The sequence below is a fragment of the Pseudophryne corroboree genome, chromosome 1 (assembly GCF_028390025.1).
Source record: "Pseudophryne corroboree isolate aPseCor3 chromosome 1, aPseCor3.hap2, whole genome shotgun sequence".
NCBI lineage: Eukaryota > Metazoa > Chordata > Amphibia > Anura > Myobatrachidae > Pseudophryne > Pseudophryne corroboree.
Genome location: NC_086444.1, coordinates 179,934,335 through 179,952,670, shown reverse-complemented (window position 1 = coordinate 179,952,670; position 18,336 = coordinate 179,934,335). Strand labels below are relative to the sequence as shown.

Sequence of the window (18,336 nt, the reverse complement as noted above, 5' to 3'; positions counted from 1 at the left end):
GGTGATGTCTTTCAAGGAATGTGTAAGTTGATGGGAATTGATAGCAAGCTGCACACTCCATACCGTCCACAGGCGAGTGCGAAGGTAGAAAGAGTGAACAGCACTATTAAAAATAAACTGAGCAAAGTTATGGCAGAGACAGGATTGACATGGCCAGAAGCTCTACCCATTGTACTGTACAGCATCAGAACCACTCCCAGGTCCCCTCTTAATCTGTCCCCTTTTGAAATCTTGTTTGGTCGACAACCGCATGTTATGATTAACCCTCAGGATGATTTGAAGTGTAACAATGAAGTGACTGTAAAGTACTTGGTTAATATGAGTAAACAGCTAAGGAATCAAAATGATAATTTGAAGTTAGTGATTCCTGATTTACCAGATAGTAATTGTCATGACATTGAACCTGGGGATTATGTAATGATACGGAATTTTCTACGCTCAGGTTGCCTTATTGACAGATGGGAAGGACCATACCAAGTCTTATTGACTAGCACTACAGCATTGAAAGTTGCCGAGAGAGAGACTTGGGTTCATTCGTCCCATTGTAAGAAGGTTGCTGATCCAGAGAGGTCCCGTGATAAGGAACAGACGGTAGAGGAAGTTGTATCACTGGAGTGTCTGTTCCAGGAGGACTGAGGCGGCACCTGAGCATTGAGAATCACAAGATCAAAAGCAGTTGTCGATTCCCTGTTCCCTTTTATTGTTTTTCTCCACTTCCCATCCCCCCTCCCTCAAATTATTTTTCCCCCTTCTCATTCTTCTTCGTTTCCTCCTATAAGATGGACTTGCCCCAAGAGACTGTGATCCGGATTTTCCTGTTGACCATGATGTTGACCAGAGCAGTCTGTTCCGGCGAGAGTACCATGGAGGTCGAGAGAGGTTCTGGAATGGGTTCTGATGACAGAGATGGAGGCGTAGTTTCCCAAGAACAACATAATCAACAAGCAAAGGCGAGTATCAGAAAACGATCCGATAGCATTGACCATAGAAGGAATTGTGAAGGATTGTTAGCTGAAGAAAACTGTATCTGTAGGCTCTGTGACAACGTAGTTGAGGATGGGTGCATCAAGAAATGCCAATCCAGTTTTAATATCCACATGGACCGGCATCCATTGAGTGACTATCACTCCTTAGTGGGTAGTGTGTTAAATCAAACAGATTGTTGGGTATGCTCTCAAGTACCTCAAGGTCATAGCAAATCAGGACTAGTACCATTTCCTTTAACGATAGGGGAGGTACTTGAGCTAAGTGGTGGGAGGCCGGTGGACAGGAGGTTTAATATCTCCAGTCCTCCTAGTTTGAAGCTCCACCAATATCATGTGGATAGATCCCTCATATGTTTTAACATTTCCAATCCCCGAAAGCCGGGAAATTGGGAAGTGTCATGGAGTAACCAAACCATGACCTTTTCATATAGAGCAGATAGAATGCCGACAGATACAGAGCTTGTACGCCACATAGCCAGTAGAGGAAAATCTTTCCGATATAGGTATACCCTAGGAAATAGGATTACAAGAGTTGGAGAGGTATCACCAGGATACTGTGCACATATCGTACAAACTGATACGTGTACTAGACAGATGGGAGAATTAGGGTTAGGAGATTTCACATGGAAGATGTGTAATATGGTTATGTCCTACTCCGTCCCATATGTTCTCCCCGATGATGCATATTTCATATGCGGGAGGAAGGCGTATAAGTGGCTTGCCCCAAACTCTGAAGGATTGTGTTATATTGGAAAAGTACTGCCTGAAGTAATGACTGTATCACATGCCAAAATGAAGGATATACACCGTGTTGCCCAAGCTCCTTATACTCACACCCATTACGAGCACGTAGTTAAACGGCACCTGATAGAAAGAACAGAGCATCCGGCCTCTGACATGATCCATGAATCCACCGGGATTCAGGTTCTAATCGCGTTAGATTTCACTCGCACTGCCAGAGGAGTGTTGAATTATAAATACATATCTGCGCTCGCAAATTTGTTAGACAATATCACAGAAATGTATGATGACACGTTTAGGTATACTGGAAGAGAACTTCAAGCTTATAAAACAGAACTAGTTCAGCATAGAATGATTCTCAATTATCTCACGGCAGTAACAGGTGGATATTGTGTCACACTGGCAACGCAGTACGGCGTGAAATGTTGCACATATATTACAAATAGTACCGAGGACCCGGTCGAGGTCATAGACCAAAAGATGGACGATATTCTCCAACTGAAGTGGGAATTTCGCAGGAGACACAATCTCACCCTTGCTGCTGTGAGTAATGAGCTGACTGGTTGGGTGTCATGGTTGAACCCGCGAAATTGGTTCTCTGGTTTAGGAGAATGGGCTCAAGGAGTCATAATGGATGTAGGGAAGTTTCTCCTATGTATCTTAGGTGTTATCATAACGATTGGCTTGATATTTAGATGCGGTCAGGCTTTAACGAAGTGCAAACGAAGTACCAGGGTGATGAGTTTAAGGAGTGAGGAAACTGTAATTCCAATGGATTTGATTTATGACCCAAATGTAGAAACAATGATGTGATGAAAATGCGATTTCTACGGTCCGTTTCTTTCACCTGTTTTTCCGTTTTCTCCAAGGTAAAAAGACCCACTTGGACGAGGAATTTGATGAGCCGATATACAGACAACAGATGGATTAAAGAAGAAGTTTTGACAACCTGATACGCAGATTTTTGATGAACTTTGCCATAGATCCCCAGTTTCCCTAGAAATTTTAAAATTACGCTAGCCCAACACTTTTGTAAATCTATGGACATTGACAAAGCTTTTGCTCGCACCTTATGGGCAAAAGCACAAAGAAGACTGCATTCAACAGACACCGAACAAGACTTCAACCGACAAATGTTCATTTACCTGACATAGAATACCACTGCATTTACCGTAATTATGTCTTTTCTTCATCTCTACAACCTTCAGGTAATTACACACATAGTATAGGGAATACAGGCACAGATACCAGCAATCACATATTCCCCCATTCATGTATCATCAACTAAAATGTGCTCCCCATTTTGTTCAAAATCCGAAAAGAGCTCGGTAAAGTTTGACAGCCCATCCACAGACCCGTACCACGGGATAAGAAGGAATTCAAATGTATACTTCGCAATACCTCGAAGCTTGATTTAAAAAACGTACGGCACGATGATACATGACCCCCAAGCACGGATTCATACACACATACTTCTGCTATCACACTAGGTCATACCCTTTTCCTACCTTCTCCTCTCCTCCCCTACCCAACCATGTAAATGTATTAACCCCTGACATATATTTTTCTCTTTTTGAAATGTTTTAGGAAGTGGCAGTTATTGTTGACTGCCAAAGGGTGGACTGTCAAAGTCAGAAAAATATCTCTATGCACACTGCCATATTTGCACCTCACACAGGTCTGCGCTGCGCATGCGTGCGCTCTCCCGTGCGTGCGCATACTCGCTGTTGCGGGCACCCGCGGGCGCGCGGTATGTGCATTTACGGTAGAGTTCATGTGTTCGTAGCGTGCGACTCTTTCGTTACATATTTCCACTATATAATGTATTTTGTAGATCATGGTCCCTTTGATAGATTCTGAAAGTTTGGTTAATATAGAATGTTCATGAACAGAGAAATCCCCCTTTGTTTGATACGAAGGGTCAGACAGGAGTAATACAGTGGTGTTTAGTACCCATCGGAAGAGTATTTAATTAGCAATATTCCGGTGTTGGTTTGAAGCGGATTAATCGCTCGTGCGAATAGTTATGGACATAAGAAGTTTATGAACATTTACTGTATTTGCACTTACTTATCCATGCGGCGGGAAACCCAGTTTCCCTCCCACCTGAGCTGATGGAAATAGTCACGGCCCACCTGTATGAATCAACCTATGACCTTTTGTTATAATGCGAGGAGGAATTCCTGTGTCCAATGAACAATGAGATTGTAGGGACCATTGAATTGTATTGTGTGTGGGGCATAAATAGACAAGCCGATCACATCCAGCTCTCACTCTTCAACGGTTATCATTGCTGAAAATCGGGAGCTGGATGTCCAGAGGCGCATGCGATCGTTTCCTTTGTGCGTAAGTTTTCTCCGCAATCATATTGTCTTTCTTGTTGTTATGGGCCATTTCTCTCTCTCTCTCTCTTCTCTTCTTTCTCTCGTACTCTCTTAAACGTAATAGTATTGTATTGTATTTCCTGTGTAGTTATCTGGTTAGGTAGTCTATGTTATATTGTAGTGTATGACTTGTATTGTATTAATTCTTTTGCAAGTATAACATCCATAATATATATATTAGGCGTTGGACCCTAAGCACGGTATCTGTGTATTTCTTATAGTGTTAAGTATTCACAGAGCGTCGGTGACGCTCAAACAGCTTTTAAGTTAATAAGGTTACACTGTGTTGCATCTACACCCTATCTCTACACTAAGGTTTTACTGCATATTACATTGTTTATGGTTTAGATATAAAGGTTTAACATTGTGAGCGTCAGCGCCGCTGGTGATCTCCTCGTGGTCCCGAGCGTCCGCTACGCTATAGCGAATCATTACGTTAGTCGGCAGCCAATAGCGTGCCTGCCTGTGATCTCTCGGCCGTGAGCGAACGTGACGCTTGAGCGTCTCGACCACGGCTAAGCGATCGTTACGCAACGAGCGTACCCTTACGGTACTCCATACGTAAATAGCGTACAGTGTTCTTAGACCTCATAAAGGGTTTTATATAAGATAAATATTTAGCTTTATCAATGTGTAAGTGTATTCTATTATATCTTCATGCTTGTTAATCCCCCAAGTTATGTTATGGAGTTATACTTGTATTGGATTGAAGACATTGGGGGTCATTCCGAGTTGATCGCTCGCTAGCAGTTTTTAGCAGTCATGCAAATGCATTGTCGCCGCCCACTGAGGAGTGTATTTTTGCTTTGCAGAAGTGCGAACGCCTGTGCAGCAGAGCGCCTGCAAAAACATTTTGTGCAAAACAAGACCAGCCCTGTAGTTACTCTTCGTGTGCGTTGATTGTAACGTTGGAGGGACGGCTTCTGACGTCACATACCCGCCCAGCGTCCGCCGAGCCACTCCTGCGTTTTCATGGCATTTTGGCATTTTTCCAAACACTCCCTGAAAACGGTCAGTTGACACCCAGAAACGCGCCCTTCCTGTCAATCTTCTTGCGGATGCCAGTGCGACTGAAAACGTCGCTAGAACCTGTACAAAACCACAAAGGACTTTGTACCCGTACATCGCGCATGCTCATTGCAGTGCATACGCATGCGCAGATTAGCCATTTTTTACACTGATTGCTACGCAGCGAACAACGGCAGCTAGCGATCAACTCGGAATGACCCCCATACAGGGTTGGACTGGCCCACAGGGGTACAGGGGAAACCACCGGTGGGCCCTACTGCCTGGGGGCCCTCCTCCTCCTCTAGGGATCAGGTTTCAGACTGTGCACTTGAATTAAACATTATACAGTAAATGTTACCTTACTGCACATTATTATGGTGTATTTTCTATAATGCATTGCTGTTATTAATGTGGTATATTAGCATGCATGCACTGTCAGCATTTACTCTACATATTTATCAAGACCATGCACTCTCTAATGGCTAGCCAAGCATATGTCGTGGCTGGCCACACCCCCGCTGGAGACTGGCCACACCTTCAAATATGGGCCCCTACCATTGCATTCCCCTGGTGGGCCCTTCATGGCCCAGTCCGACACTGCCCCATAGGGCCTAATTCAGACCTGATCGCAGCAGGAAATTTGTTCTCTAATGGGCAAAACCATGTGCACTGCAGGGGGGTATATATAACATGTGCATATAACATGTGCAGAGAGAGTTAGATTTAGTGGGGTTATATTGATTCTGTGGCCAGTCCGTTGGGGGGGCGTGGCGTGGCGGCTGCGTGATGTCTCACGCAGCTGCTGCGGCCAGCGGCAGCGACACACAACTCCCGGCCAGCCGCAGGAGCTGCGCTGGCCGGGAGTTACTCCACAGATACAAAGGCATCACCTCTGTGCGATGCTTTTGTATTTGTGCGGGAGGGGCCGGCACTGACATGCAGGGCGGATTAGCCCTGTGCAGGGCGTCCCCCCGCATGTCTGGAAACATGATCGTAGCTGTGCTAAATTTAGCACAGCTACGATCAACTCGGAATGACACCCATAGAGAGTAATTCAGACCTGATCGCTAGGGTGTGTTTTTTGAAGCCCTGCGATCAGATAGTCACCGTCTACAGGGGGAGGGGTAAAGTGCTGTGCAGGTGTACAATCGCTTTTGTAGTAGAGCTGCACAAACATCAGTTTGTGCAGTCTCTGCACAGCCCAGGACTTACTCACGCTGCAATTGTTTGCTACTGATCGGGGCCGGAGCTGACGTCAGACACACTCCCTGAAAACGCCTGGTCCCTCCTGCGTTTTTCCGGACACTCCTGTAAAACGGTCAGTTGCCACCCACAAATGGCCACTTCCTGTCAATCACCTTGCGATCGCCCGTGCAATCAGTTTTTTCGCACCATACCATCGCTAGGCACCGATGCCTGATGCTGTTGTGCGACACACCGGCGCATTGCCGTGCATATGCATGCGCAGTTCAGATCTGATCGCCCGCTGTGCTAAAACTCACATCAGTGATCAGGTCTGAATTACCCCCAAGGTTTTGCCTGTTAGAGAACAAATTTGCTGCTGCGTTCAGGTCTGAATTAGGCCCATAAGCATACATTCTGCAGCCAAAATATTTTTTGTTGAGCTGTGCACAATCAAAGCTTGTATTCATATTGCATTGTGTCGGGAGAGGCAAATCAAGGACATCAACTAGAATGCAGAATGAATATTCCCACTCGAGATAAGCACTCCACTTAGAAGATTTGTCCAATTTTGAAGACAAATATAATTTTGCTTGTGAATAAGTCTGTTGCATAATAATGGTGTGCATATTTTTATTTGTTATGAAAAACTGTTTTTAAAAACCAAGTGTACTTTTCTCCCACCCACGGATCCATAACTGCCATCATTGGTAGAGACTGGGTAGATTTCAACTAAAACAAGGGGAAACCATGAGCATGTGGTTCCCCTGACTAACATACAAACCAGTTGCCCCCTTTCACAGATTACAGCACAGTACAGCAGAGCCCCTTATATACATTATGCCAGGTAGAGCCGCTTTTACACATTACGCCAGGTGGAGACCCTTTTACACACTGCACCAGGTAGAATCCCCTTTTACACACTACGCCAGGTAGAGTGCCCTTGTACACATTGCGCCAGGTAGAGTCCCTTTTACACATTGTGCCAGAAGAGCCCCCTGTTACACATTGCGCCAGGTGGAGCCACCAGTAACTGACATCTCAACAGGGAGGGCACATTTAAATGCCCACTCACTTGTGACGTCAGGCACAACACATCGGGTGGATGATTGGTGTGTGTATGCACTTACCAATTGTTAGATAGGTCCGCCAGGCGTGTACCCAGCTTGAGATACATGCTCTGAGCGTGAGAGTGAGCTTCCCTGGAGGAGTGTTTGCTATGGAAGGGGGAGTATGGGGGAAACAAAGTCAGAGAGACACTTGGGAGAGAGAGATGTGGATAAGCGACAGGCGGATGTGTAGGTGGTGCTGCCAGGTGGTGCGCCCACAGTGCATATGCTCTGTGGGCAAGGCGCCACTGGCACACACCTAGTTACCGTCCTGATTATGAGCACATGCTTATGATTGGCTGACCAGCTATTGATATTCCTATTCATTTCAATTCACAGTCACTCTAAAGTGAGCATAATTTCCTTGGATTCCTTAAGACAGTGCATTGCAGTGTTCCATTCACCTTCACTGGTCTGCAGAGAAATTCAGATAGGAGTCAGGGCATTTACGTAGCATAGAATTATGTGTATTAGGATTTATAAACTAGTTTTTATTGCTTTAATCCCTTTACTGTGGAGGATGAGTTGGACACAGCCTCTGGATAGACACAAAGACTACAGAGGACAAGCCCCACTCATCCTCCATTGGGAGGGGCTAACATTTATGTTTTTATACTTTTCCCACACTGATCAGCCACCGATGTAAACCTGGAAGTACATTTCTCCTCACAGAGAATATTGTCTGGTGAACAGTCTGATTACTAGAGATGTGCACCGGAAATTTTTGGGTTTTATGTTTTGGTTTTGGATTCGGATCCGCGGCCGTGTTTTGGATTCGGACGCGTTTTGGCAAAACCTCCCTGAAATTTTTTTGCCGGATTCGGGTGTGTTTTGGATTCAGGTGGGTTTTTTTTAAAAAAACCTCAAAAACAGCTTAAATCATAGAATTTGGGGGTAATTTTGATCCCATAGTATTATTAACCTCAATAGCCATAATTTCCACTCATTTCCAGTCTATTCTGAACACCTCACACCTCACAATATTATTTTTAGTCCTAAAATTTGCACCGAGGTCGCTGGATGACTAAGCTAAGCGACCCAAGTGGGCAGCACAAACACCTGGCCCATCTAGGAGTGGCACTGCAGTGTCAGACAGGATGGCACTTAAAAAAATTAGCCCCAAACATCACATGATGCAGAGATCAATAAAAAAAAAAGAGGTGCAAGATGGAATTGTCCTTGGCCCTCCCAACCACCCTTATGTTGTATAAACAGGACATGCACACTTTAACAAACCCATCATTTCAGCGACAGGGTCTGCCACACGACTGTGGCTGAAATGACTGGTTGGTTTGGGCCCCCACCAAAAAAGAAGCAATCAATCTCTCCTTGCACAAACTGGCTCTACAGAGGCGAGATGTCCACCTCCTCCTCATCGTCCGATTCATCACCCCTTTTACTGTGTACATCCCCCTCCTCACAGAGTATTAATTCGTCCCCACTGGAATCCACCATCTCAGGTCCTTGTGTACTTTCTGGAGGCAATTGCTGGTGAATCTCTCCATGGAGGAATTGATTATAATTAATTTTGATGAACATCATCTTCTCCACATTTTCTGGAAGTAACCTCGTACGCCGATCGCTGACAAGGTGACCGGCTGCACTAAACACTCTTTCGGCGTACACACTGGAGGGGGGGCAACTTAGGTAAAATAAAGCCAGTTTGTGCAAGGGCCTCCAAATTGCCTCTTTTTCCTGCCAGTATACGTACGGGCTGTCTGACGTGCCTACTTGGATGCTGTCACTCATATAATCCTCCACCATTCTTTCAATGGTGACAGAATCATATGCAGTGACAGTAGACGACATGTCAGTAATTGTTGGCAGGTCCTTCAGTCCGGCCCAGATGTCAGCACTCGCTCCAGACTGCCCTGCATCACCATAGTCCTTCGCTTTTCTGACAGAGACGCAGGTATCCTAGCAACCGGACTATTTGAGAGTGGGCGGAAGTTCGGATTACAGCTTCCGCCCACACTCTCTAGCACCCCGCGATCGCTCAGACACTGTTACCGTAGCAAGACGGGAACACTTCCCGCAACTCATACGCCACCCAGACTGCTACACCCTGTCGCCCTCGGACCCCCGTGCTGCGTATGTCCCCAATGTGGTGACATACTAGGGCGCAAGTGTGAAGTGCTACTTCCGCCCCTCACAGTCCAGTTTACCTTCCCCAGTACAACCCGCTCACATGACTTTTCTGCAAGGCCCTGGATTGGACCATATGCTTAAGACCCACCCGCCCACACGGTCAGCCAATGGCTGACAATAATTACCCAGGGCTCTTAAACACCCAGGCATGGAGATACTAAGGAGCTGTTCAGGATGGAAGTGAACAAGCCCGAGATCGGGTGAAACGCGTTTTCCTGCATTCCTACAAGCACCCGACCTGTCTGACACTTGGAGTGGTGAAGTTGAACATTGCTGTATCATTTCTATTGCTAAGATTGAGCACCTTTGATATAGTGTAGAAATTGCTCCCAGCTATATTGCTGGTGCTCCCAGCCCCAATACTATGTGCCACACTCATCTTTCACATCCAAGTGAAAATAGGATAGGTGTGATGTGATTCTGCATGTACCCTACCCTAGGTAATTGCTTGCATTCCTACAAGCACCCGACCTGTCTGACACTCGGAGTGGTGAAGTTGAACATTGTTGCATCATTTCTACTGCTAAGACTAAGCACCTCTGCTATAGTGTAGAAATTGTTCCTAGCTATATTGCTGGTGCTCCCAGCCCTTATACAATGCGCTACACTCATCTTTCACATCCGAGTGAAAATAGGATAGGTGTGGTTTGATTCTGCATGCACCCTACCCTAGGTAATCTCTAATTGTGTATTGCATGCCCTCACGAAGTTCTCTCACTATTGAGAGAAGTATACAGGGGTGTTTCTTCCCTTTTTTGCCTCGGGTATAACCCTGTGCCACTAATGAAGATCTGTCCTTATATGGGACATTTTGCTCATATTACCTGTGTAATCTAAGGCTCTGTTGCACGATACAAATTTGCCTGTCAAACTGTTTATTGCTGCATAAATTCGAAGTGCACTACCAACCAGAGACCTATACACTTTTTCTACACACCACACATAAGGTATTCCTTTCCGTATATATCTTTTTCCACTCTTTTCCATTTTCTCATCCGTGGTGGATATTTGTTCTCAAACACCAGTCATTGTGTTGTATCTGTGAACCAGGATTTCGCAGCAATCAGACATCCGAGGTAACCCCTAGGGGACCTACAGTTAATGTGTAATTAACCTTTTTATTTTGCCTTTTCCTCCTCCCATCTCAGAATCATACATATCTTTTCTGACTGTTCTTTCTTCTGTGAACTCTCATCCACGATTCAGAGGAGCGTGTCTCCGCAGGAGATACGCTTCCTTGGTCTAACGTGGACAGCAGATTCACACTTGTTTACTTTCCTGTGACTTTCTTTCATTATTTTTTCATTTCAAGTACACGTCTCTGATATTCTTTTTTCCGAGGAGGAATCTATCCTCCTATTTCGGTGCACTCTCATTGGTACTATAGGTTTGAATTTTCCTACGACCATACCCCTACGTTCACGCCCAATCTCGTCCGATCTTGGAAGCTAAACGTAGGTGGGCTGGGTCAGTACCTAGATGGGCGACCACTAGGGAATACCCAGTGAAGTAGGAAACTCCCCTCCCTGTAGAAAAAATACCAACAGCAGTATCACCACTCATACCTTATTTCCTTATCTCTGTTCACTCCTTACGTAGGTCATTGTTTAGAAGTGTTACCAAGTGTATGGGATCTCCCACTTCACGATTGTAACCCAATCAGGGCTGCAGTAATACAAACACAGTTTGTACAGATCTTGGGCAGAGGGAAGTAACTTAATATATAGTTAACTTCCGACATGCAATTATCTAGGAATAATTAAGATCTGAACATCTATTTTGGTAGACCTTTGTCTCCAGCTAACCTATCTACATCTATCCCATCTCCAACCTGTCATGTTTAACCCCCATGTATATTAAAGAGCAGAAATAAATATTTTATTATTCCTCTAATATTTGACTAATCAATTTTCAGATAGTCAACACAAGAGTGCGCCCAAACAAGAGTCATACTTTTGCTTCTACACGTGTACATGCCCTGCATCACCGCCAGCTGGTGGGCTCGGAATTCTTAGCCTTTTCCTCGCAGCCCCAGTTGCGGGAGAATGTGAAGGAGGCGCTGTTGACGGGTCACGTTCCGCTTGACTTGACAATTTTCTCACCAGCAGGTCTTTGAACCTCTGCAGACTTGTGTCTGCCGGAAAGAGAGATACAACATAGGCTTTAAACCTAGGATCGAGCACGGTGGCCAAAATGTAGTGCTCTGATTTCAACAGATTGACCACCAGTGAATTCTGGTTAAGCGAATGAAGGGCTCTATCCACAAGTCCCACATGCCTAGCGGAATCACTCCGTATAAGTTCCTCCTTCAATCTCTCCAGCTGCTTCTGCAAAAGCCTGATGAGGGAAATGACCTAACTCAGGCTGGCAGTGTCTGAACTGACTTCACGTTTGGCAAGTTCAAAGGGTTGCAGAACCTTGCACAACGTTGAAATCATTCTCCACTGCGCTTGAGTCAGGTGCATTCCCCCTCCTTTGCCTATATCGTAGGCAGATGTATAGGCTTGAATGGCCTTTTGCTGCTCCTCTATCCTCTGAAGCATATAGAGGGTTGAATTCCACCTCATTACCACCTCTTGCTTCAGATGATGGCGGGGCAGGTTCAGGAGTGTTTGCTGGTGCTCCGGTCTTTGCCACGCGGTGGCTGAATGCCGAAAGTGGCCCGCAATTCATCGGGCCACCGACAGCATCTCTTGCACGCTCCTGTCATTTTTTAAATAATTCTGCACCACCAAATTTAATGTATGTTCAAAACATGGGACATGCTGGAATTTGCCCACATGTAATGCACGCACAATATTGGTGGCGTTGTCCGATGTCACAAATCCCCAGGAGAGTCCAATTGGGGTAAGCCATTCTGCGATGATGTTCCTCAGTTTCCATAAGAGGTTGTCAGCTGTGTGCCTCTTATGGAAAGCGGTGATACAAAGCGTAGCCTGCCTCGGAACGAGTTGGCATTTGCGAGATGCTGCTACTGGTGCCGCCGCTGCTGTTCTTGCTGCGGGAGGCAATACATCTACCCAGTGGGCTGTCACAGTCATATAGTCCTGAGTCTGCCCTGCTCCACTTGTTCACATGTCCGTGGTTAAGTGGACATTGGGTACAACTGCATTTTTTAGGACACTGGTGAGTCTTTTTCTGATGTCTTTGTACATTCTCGGTATCGCCTGCCTAGAGAAGTGGAACCTAGATGCTATTTGGTACTGGGGACACACTACCTCAATAAATTCTCTAATTGCCTGTGAACTAACGGCGGATACCGGACACACGTCTAACACCAACACAGCTGCCAAGGCCTGAGTTATCCGCTTTGCAACAGGATGACTGCTGTGATATTTTATCTTCCTCGCAAAGGACTGTTGGACAGTCAATGGCTTACTGGAAGTAGTACATGTGGTCTTCCGACTTCCCCTCTGGGATGATGATCAACTCCCAGCAACAACAACAGCAGAGCCAGGAGCAGTAGGCGTTACACTCAAGGATACATCAGAGGAATCCCAGGCAGGAGAGGACTCGTCAGACTTGCCAGTGACATGGCCTGCAGGACTATTGGCGTTCCTGTCTAATTAGGAAATTGACACTGAGGGAGTTGGTGGTGTGGTTTGCAGGAGCTTGGTTACAAGAGGAAGGGATTTAGTTGTCAGTGGACATCTTCCGCTGTCACCCAAAGTTTTTGAACTTGTCAATGACTTCTGATGAATGCGCTCCAGGTGACGAATAAGGGAGGATGTTCCTAGGTGGTTAACGTCCTTACCCCTACTTATTACAGCTTGACAAAGGCAACACACGGCTTGACACCTGTTGTCCGCATTTCTGTTATTCTTTATTTTTGTATGGTCAAACATAGTAGTTAAGCAATACACAGAAGAAAAGGACAAATGGTTAAATGAAACCAACGTCCAACAGAAACCACATATTTTGGAATGAACAAGAACAATCAAAAAGAAACATTGGAAATAAAATATCAAATGTAGGGGGGGAGGGGGAAAAAGAGATAGATAAGGGGGGGTGGGGGAAAAAGGGGGGAACCACGGTGCAATCAGATATCAGTAGGTACATTGAAAACTAGTAGACGAGAAGAAGTGGAGAAGAATTAGTTGCTGCCGCCCATGGGCCTACAGGTGGAGTCAAGAAGAGGAGGGATTGGGCGGTGATCTATGCTCTGCAAGGAGCCAGGGAACCCATACCTGCTCAAAAGCGTGACCCCGATCATGGAGCTAATATGTAATCCGCTCCATTGATGTGATATGCCAAATTTTGGCTTTAAGGGAAGGGAGAGAAGGGGGAGAAGAATTCTTCCAATTGAGAGCGATCAGCGACTTCGCCGCAGTTAAAATGTGCGTGGTCAATTTTTTTGAGAATTTATCAAGGACCGGAGGAGGATAACACAGAAAGAAGATCCAAGGATCTTTCAGTATGGGAAATTCCAGAAGGGAGTTCAGTAGAGAATGGACTAGGTTCCAGAATGGAACAATGATTGGGCAGGTCCACCATATATGGAGCATAGTGCCTCTACATCCACAATTCCTCCAACAATTTGGGGAGGAAGATGGGAAAAATGTATTAAGTTTGTCAGGGGTATAGTACCAACGATAGTAGATCTTGTATGCCATCTCTTTGAAGGCAGTTGCAATAAAGCTCCTAGCTATCCCCAGTCTTATGTCATCCCAGTCCTCGTCCTCCGGGGGGGGGGGGGGTCCAAGATCACGCTCCCAAGAGAGTTCATGGGACCTGGAAGGATAGAATCCAGTAGGAGGGAATAAAGTTGGGATATTAAGCCTTTGGAGAGGTGGGAGTTTATACATATATTTTCGAAGGGGGTGAGGTCACGGAGTAAGGCAGAAGAGGGCAAGGAACATAAAAAAAGTGACGAATTTGTAGAAATTGGAAGGGGTTAAGTGTATGTGATGGGGTCTTCTGTTATAGATCAGATAGGGATAACCATTGGCCCCAATCAGCAAAATCAACCGGGAACTTAAAGCCCAGGAGTGTCCATACCCGGAACCTCGTATTTGAGAACCCAGGATTCTGCCAAATAGGGGTCAAGGGCGAGGGAGTCCCAAATTTTAAGATTGAATTTAATAGTGGGGAGTTGTCTGGACATTGGGGGCCGGGAAGTGGAGGATAAACCCCACAAGGGGGACAGGTCTGGAAGATTAACATAGGCTGATTCAATATCCAACCAGGAGACAGAACCATGGGGAGCGTAAGAGCTGACAATATGAGAGAAATGGGAGGACAGATAATAGAGTTTGATATCAGGGAGACCCCTACCGCCGGCGGAGGTCGGTCTTTTCAGAGTGTTGGCAATAATACGAGAGGGCCTGTGATTCCAAATAAAACGAACAAGGGCTTGCTGGACGTCACGAAGGAAGGAAGCAGGGACAGCCACAGGAAGCGTCTGAAAAAGATAGAGCCATTTGGGGACTATATTAATTTTAACCGCTATAATCCTACCCAGCCACGAAATGAAGAGACTATTCCAGGACGCTAAATCAGTTTGAGTTTTGGTGAGGAGAGTTGGAAAATTTTCACGAAAGAGGGAGTCGTAGCGGGAGGTCAAATAGATCCCCAAATATTTGATCTTTGTAGGCTGCCATTTAAAGTTGAAGGTGGCGCAAAGGGATTCGGCTTCCCATGGGGGTACATGGAGCAGCATAGCCTCTGATTTAGAATAATTGATTTTGTAGCCCGAAATAAGACTGTAAGATTGGAGGACCGAAAATAAATTTGGGAGCGAGATAAGCGGCTGAGTCAATGAAAGTAGGATGTCATCCACGAAGAGAGAGATCTTAGGATTGGTATGGGCTACGCGTATTCCATGTATACCCTGATGAGACTTAATTTGGGAGGCAAGCGGCTCAATAATAAGGGCAAATATTAATGGGGATAGGGGGCATCCCTGATGTGTACCATTAGAGATGTGGACCGGGTCAGACGGGACGCCGTTGATTAAGACCGTAGCGGAAGGGGCGGAGTATAGTGCCAGGACACCAGTGAGGAAGACACCAGACAGGCCATAGGCCTCCATAGCGCCTCTCAGGAACCTCCAGGAGATCCGATCGAAAGCATTTTCAGCATCCAAGGAGAGCATGATCATAGGGGACCCCCTGGAGTTCGAGATATGGATAAGATCGATAGCACGCCTGGTGTTGTCTCTCGCCTGACGGCCCGGAATAAACCCAACTTGGTCATAGTGAACGAGAGAAAGGAGGTATGGGTTTAGGTGGTTGGCCAAGATTTTAGCAAATATTTTAAAGTCCAGGTTCAGGTTAGGGATCACCACAATTCGTGCCTCTAACATCTCAGGAGGAAAAGAGTTGCCATGGATAATCCTATTAAACAGGGACTGTAGGTGGGGGGAGAGAAGGTCGGTAATTTTTTTATAGTACAAAGCCGTAAACCCATCTGGGCCAGGAGACTTGCCAATTTTTTGCGCGAGAATAGTTTGGGCAATTTCTTCCACCGAAATCTCACTGTTAAGATGATCCATGGCATCCTGGGGAAGTTTAGGCAAACTAGAAGCAGAGAGAAAGTGAGAGATCAGGTCAGAGGTGGACGGGGAAGACGAAGCAGTCGGAGGAGATGGTAGGTTATTCAGGCCATCGTAGTAGGATTGGAAGGCGGCCCTAATGGCAACAGGTTCATGAACTAAATGATTGCAGGGGTCCCTAATAGAAATTATATTTGTTTTGGCCAAAGTGGATCGGAGTCGTGCCGCCAGGATTTTGTCTGCTTTATCCCTCTTCTCATAGAAAGACTGGCGAAGCCATTTCTGACGTTTGGCCACTCGGCTGGAGAGAAGTAGATCAAGTTCCGCTTTAACTTTATGGAGTTCAGACAAAATAGCCTGGTCAGAAGACGCCTTATGCTGAGCTTCAAGGGTATGGAGTTTAATAGAAAGTTTGTTAAACTGAGTAAGAGACTGTTTTTTGGCCTTAGAGGCCAGGCTAATGATGTGTCCCCAGAGAACCGCCTTATGTGCTAACCAAAGATTGGATCTAGAAATGTCAGGGGAGTCATTCAAGGCAAAGTAGTCGGAAAGCTTGTCTTGAAGAAGAGACCGAATCTCCGGGTTGTGGAGCAGGGAGTCATTAAGACGCCATGTCATGGGACGAGGGCGAGAGAGTAGGCTAGAGAGGTCGCAAGATATAGGGGCATGGTCAGACCAGATGAGTGGATAAATATGGGCGGAATGGAGATTCAAGGCAAATTTGTGGCTGAGCAGAATCATATCAATGCGAGAGTAGGAATTATGGGGCGAAGAATAAAAAGTGTAGTCACGTGCAGAGGGGTCTTTTATCCTCCAAGAGTCGTAAAGGAGCTGGGACTTCATGAGACGGAGGAGGGCCCTAGAGCGGAGAGAGTCTGGCGAGGAGGCAGAGGGCAGAGATGGAGAGCGGTCCAAGGCAGGGTTTAAAACGGAGTTAAAATCCCCTGCGAGTATGAGTTCTCCCTGACGTACTTGAGTAAGGAGGGTATAGAATTTGGCAAAAAACAACTCCTGATATTGGTTAGGGGCATATATTTTGGCTAGGGTGCATAATTTATTGTTAAGTTTCCCCACCAAAATAAGGAACCGGCCCTCCCTATTGACTTGGGAGTCGATAAGCTCAAAAGTGAGGTGGCGGGCAACCAGGATCGCGACTCCCCGTTTTTTGGCCGTATGGTCAGATGCATAGAATGAATCAGGGTATGGTTTACAGTGGAGTGTAGGATGGGACTTATGTAGGAAATTAGTCTCCTGGAGAAAGCCCAAATCGCCCTTATGGAGCCTAAGAGATGCAAAGAGCGTTCCTCACTTCTGGGGGCTATTCAGCCCCTTTACGTTAAAAGAAAGGACCCGGAGACCCATGGGCAAACAGCGGAGAAACAGGCAGGAAAGAAAAATTATAGAACCCTAGAAGTAGCGTAAGGAAGTGGAAAAGAAGAAAAGGGAGATGTAAAGCATAAGACAGTGTGGTCAAGAGGAAGGGAGGAAGGGAGGGAAACCAGAAGGAAGGGAGGGGTAGGTGGTCATCCGGCAGTGGAGGCCAGGACCAGTGGTGCTGACAGGGGGAAGGGGTACTAGGCGTCGGAAAGGCACCTAGGTCAGCTAAGGGGCTAAAAGCCCAGAGGGGGCGCAGCAAGGCATTCAGGCGGTGCATCACAGAGTGCATAGTGAGACAGACCCCCCCCCCCAGAAGAACCTGAGGGAAAGAGCTAGAAAAAAGACAAGATTGAAGTGCAGATGGAGCGCTTTTACTAGAGAAAAAGATAAGAAAAGAAAAAGAAAACATAGTAGTAACGGAATATCACAGTGCAATAAAAGTTAGTAACAAAACAATTGAAAATCAGCTAAGGGTTCGGGAAGCCAGAACATGGAAGATCTAAAATTAAACTGCTCCCCAGATAGAGAGTACGATCGGTATAGGTCGACATAAACGAGGATACAAGATAACAAATCAGAAAACATGAAGTTAACTCAGGGTACTGGAGGCGGAGCTGGGAAGGTCACGGAAGCTGGAACCGTAAAACACTCCGAACGGGGTGGCAGAGGTGGCTTCCGCTGTGTCTGCGGAGGTAGGCGTGTAGCAGAAGGGTCTTGGTCATCGATGCGGATGCCTAGCCTGGATAACAGCGTTTGGGCCTCAGATGGATCTTTGGCCGTGAGCAGTTTTCCTTGATGCCATACCAGGATGCGGAAGGGGAAGCCCCAGCGATACTTAATGTTATGTTGGGAGAGCAGGGAAGTGATGGGTTTAAAGTCTCTACGTTTGGCCAGGGTGAGCGGAGATA

General features: G+C 46.1%; 1 pseudogene; it reads left to right on the top strand.

Annotated features, from left to right (window-relative positions):
- The first annotated feature begins 10,955 nt into the window (after positions 1 to 10,955).
- LOC134933417 (5S ribosomal RNA) lies at positions 10,956 to 11,074 on the top strand (annotated as a pseudogene).
- Positions 11,075 to 18,336: the final 7,262 nt, after the last annotated feature.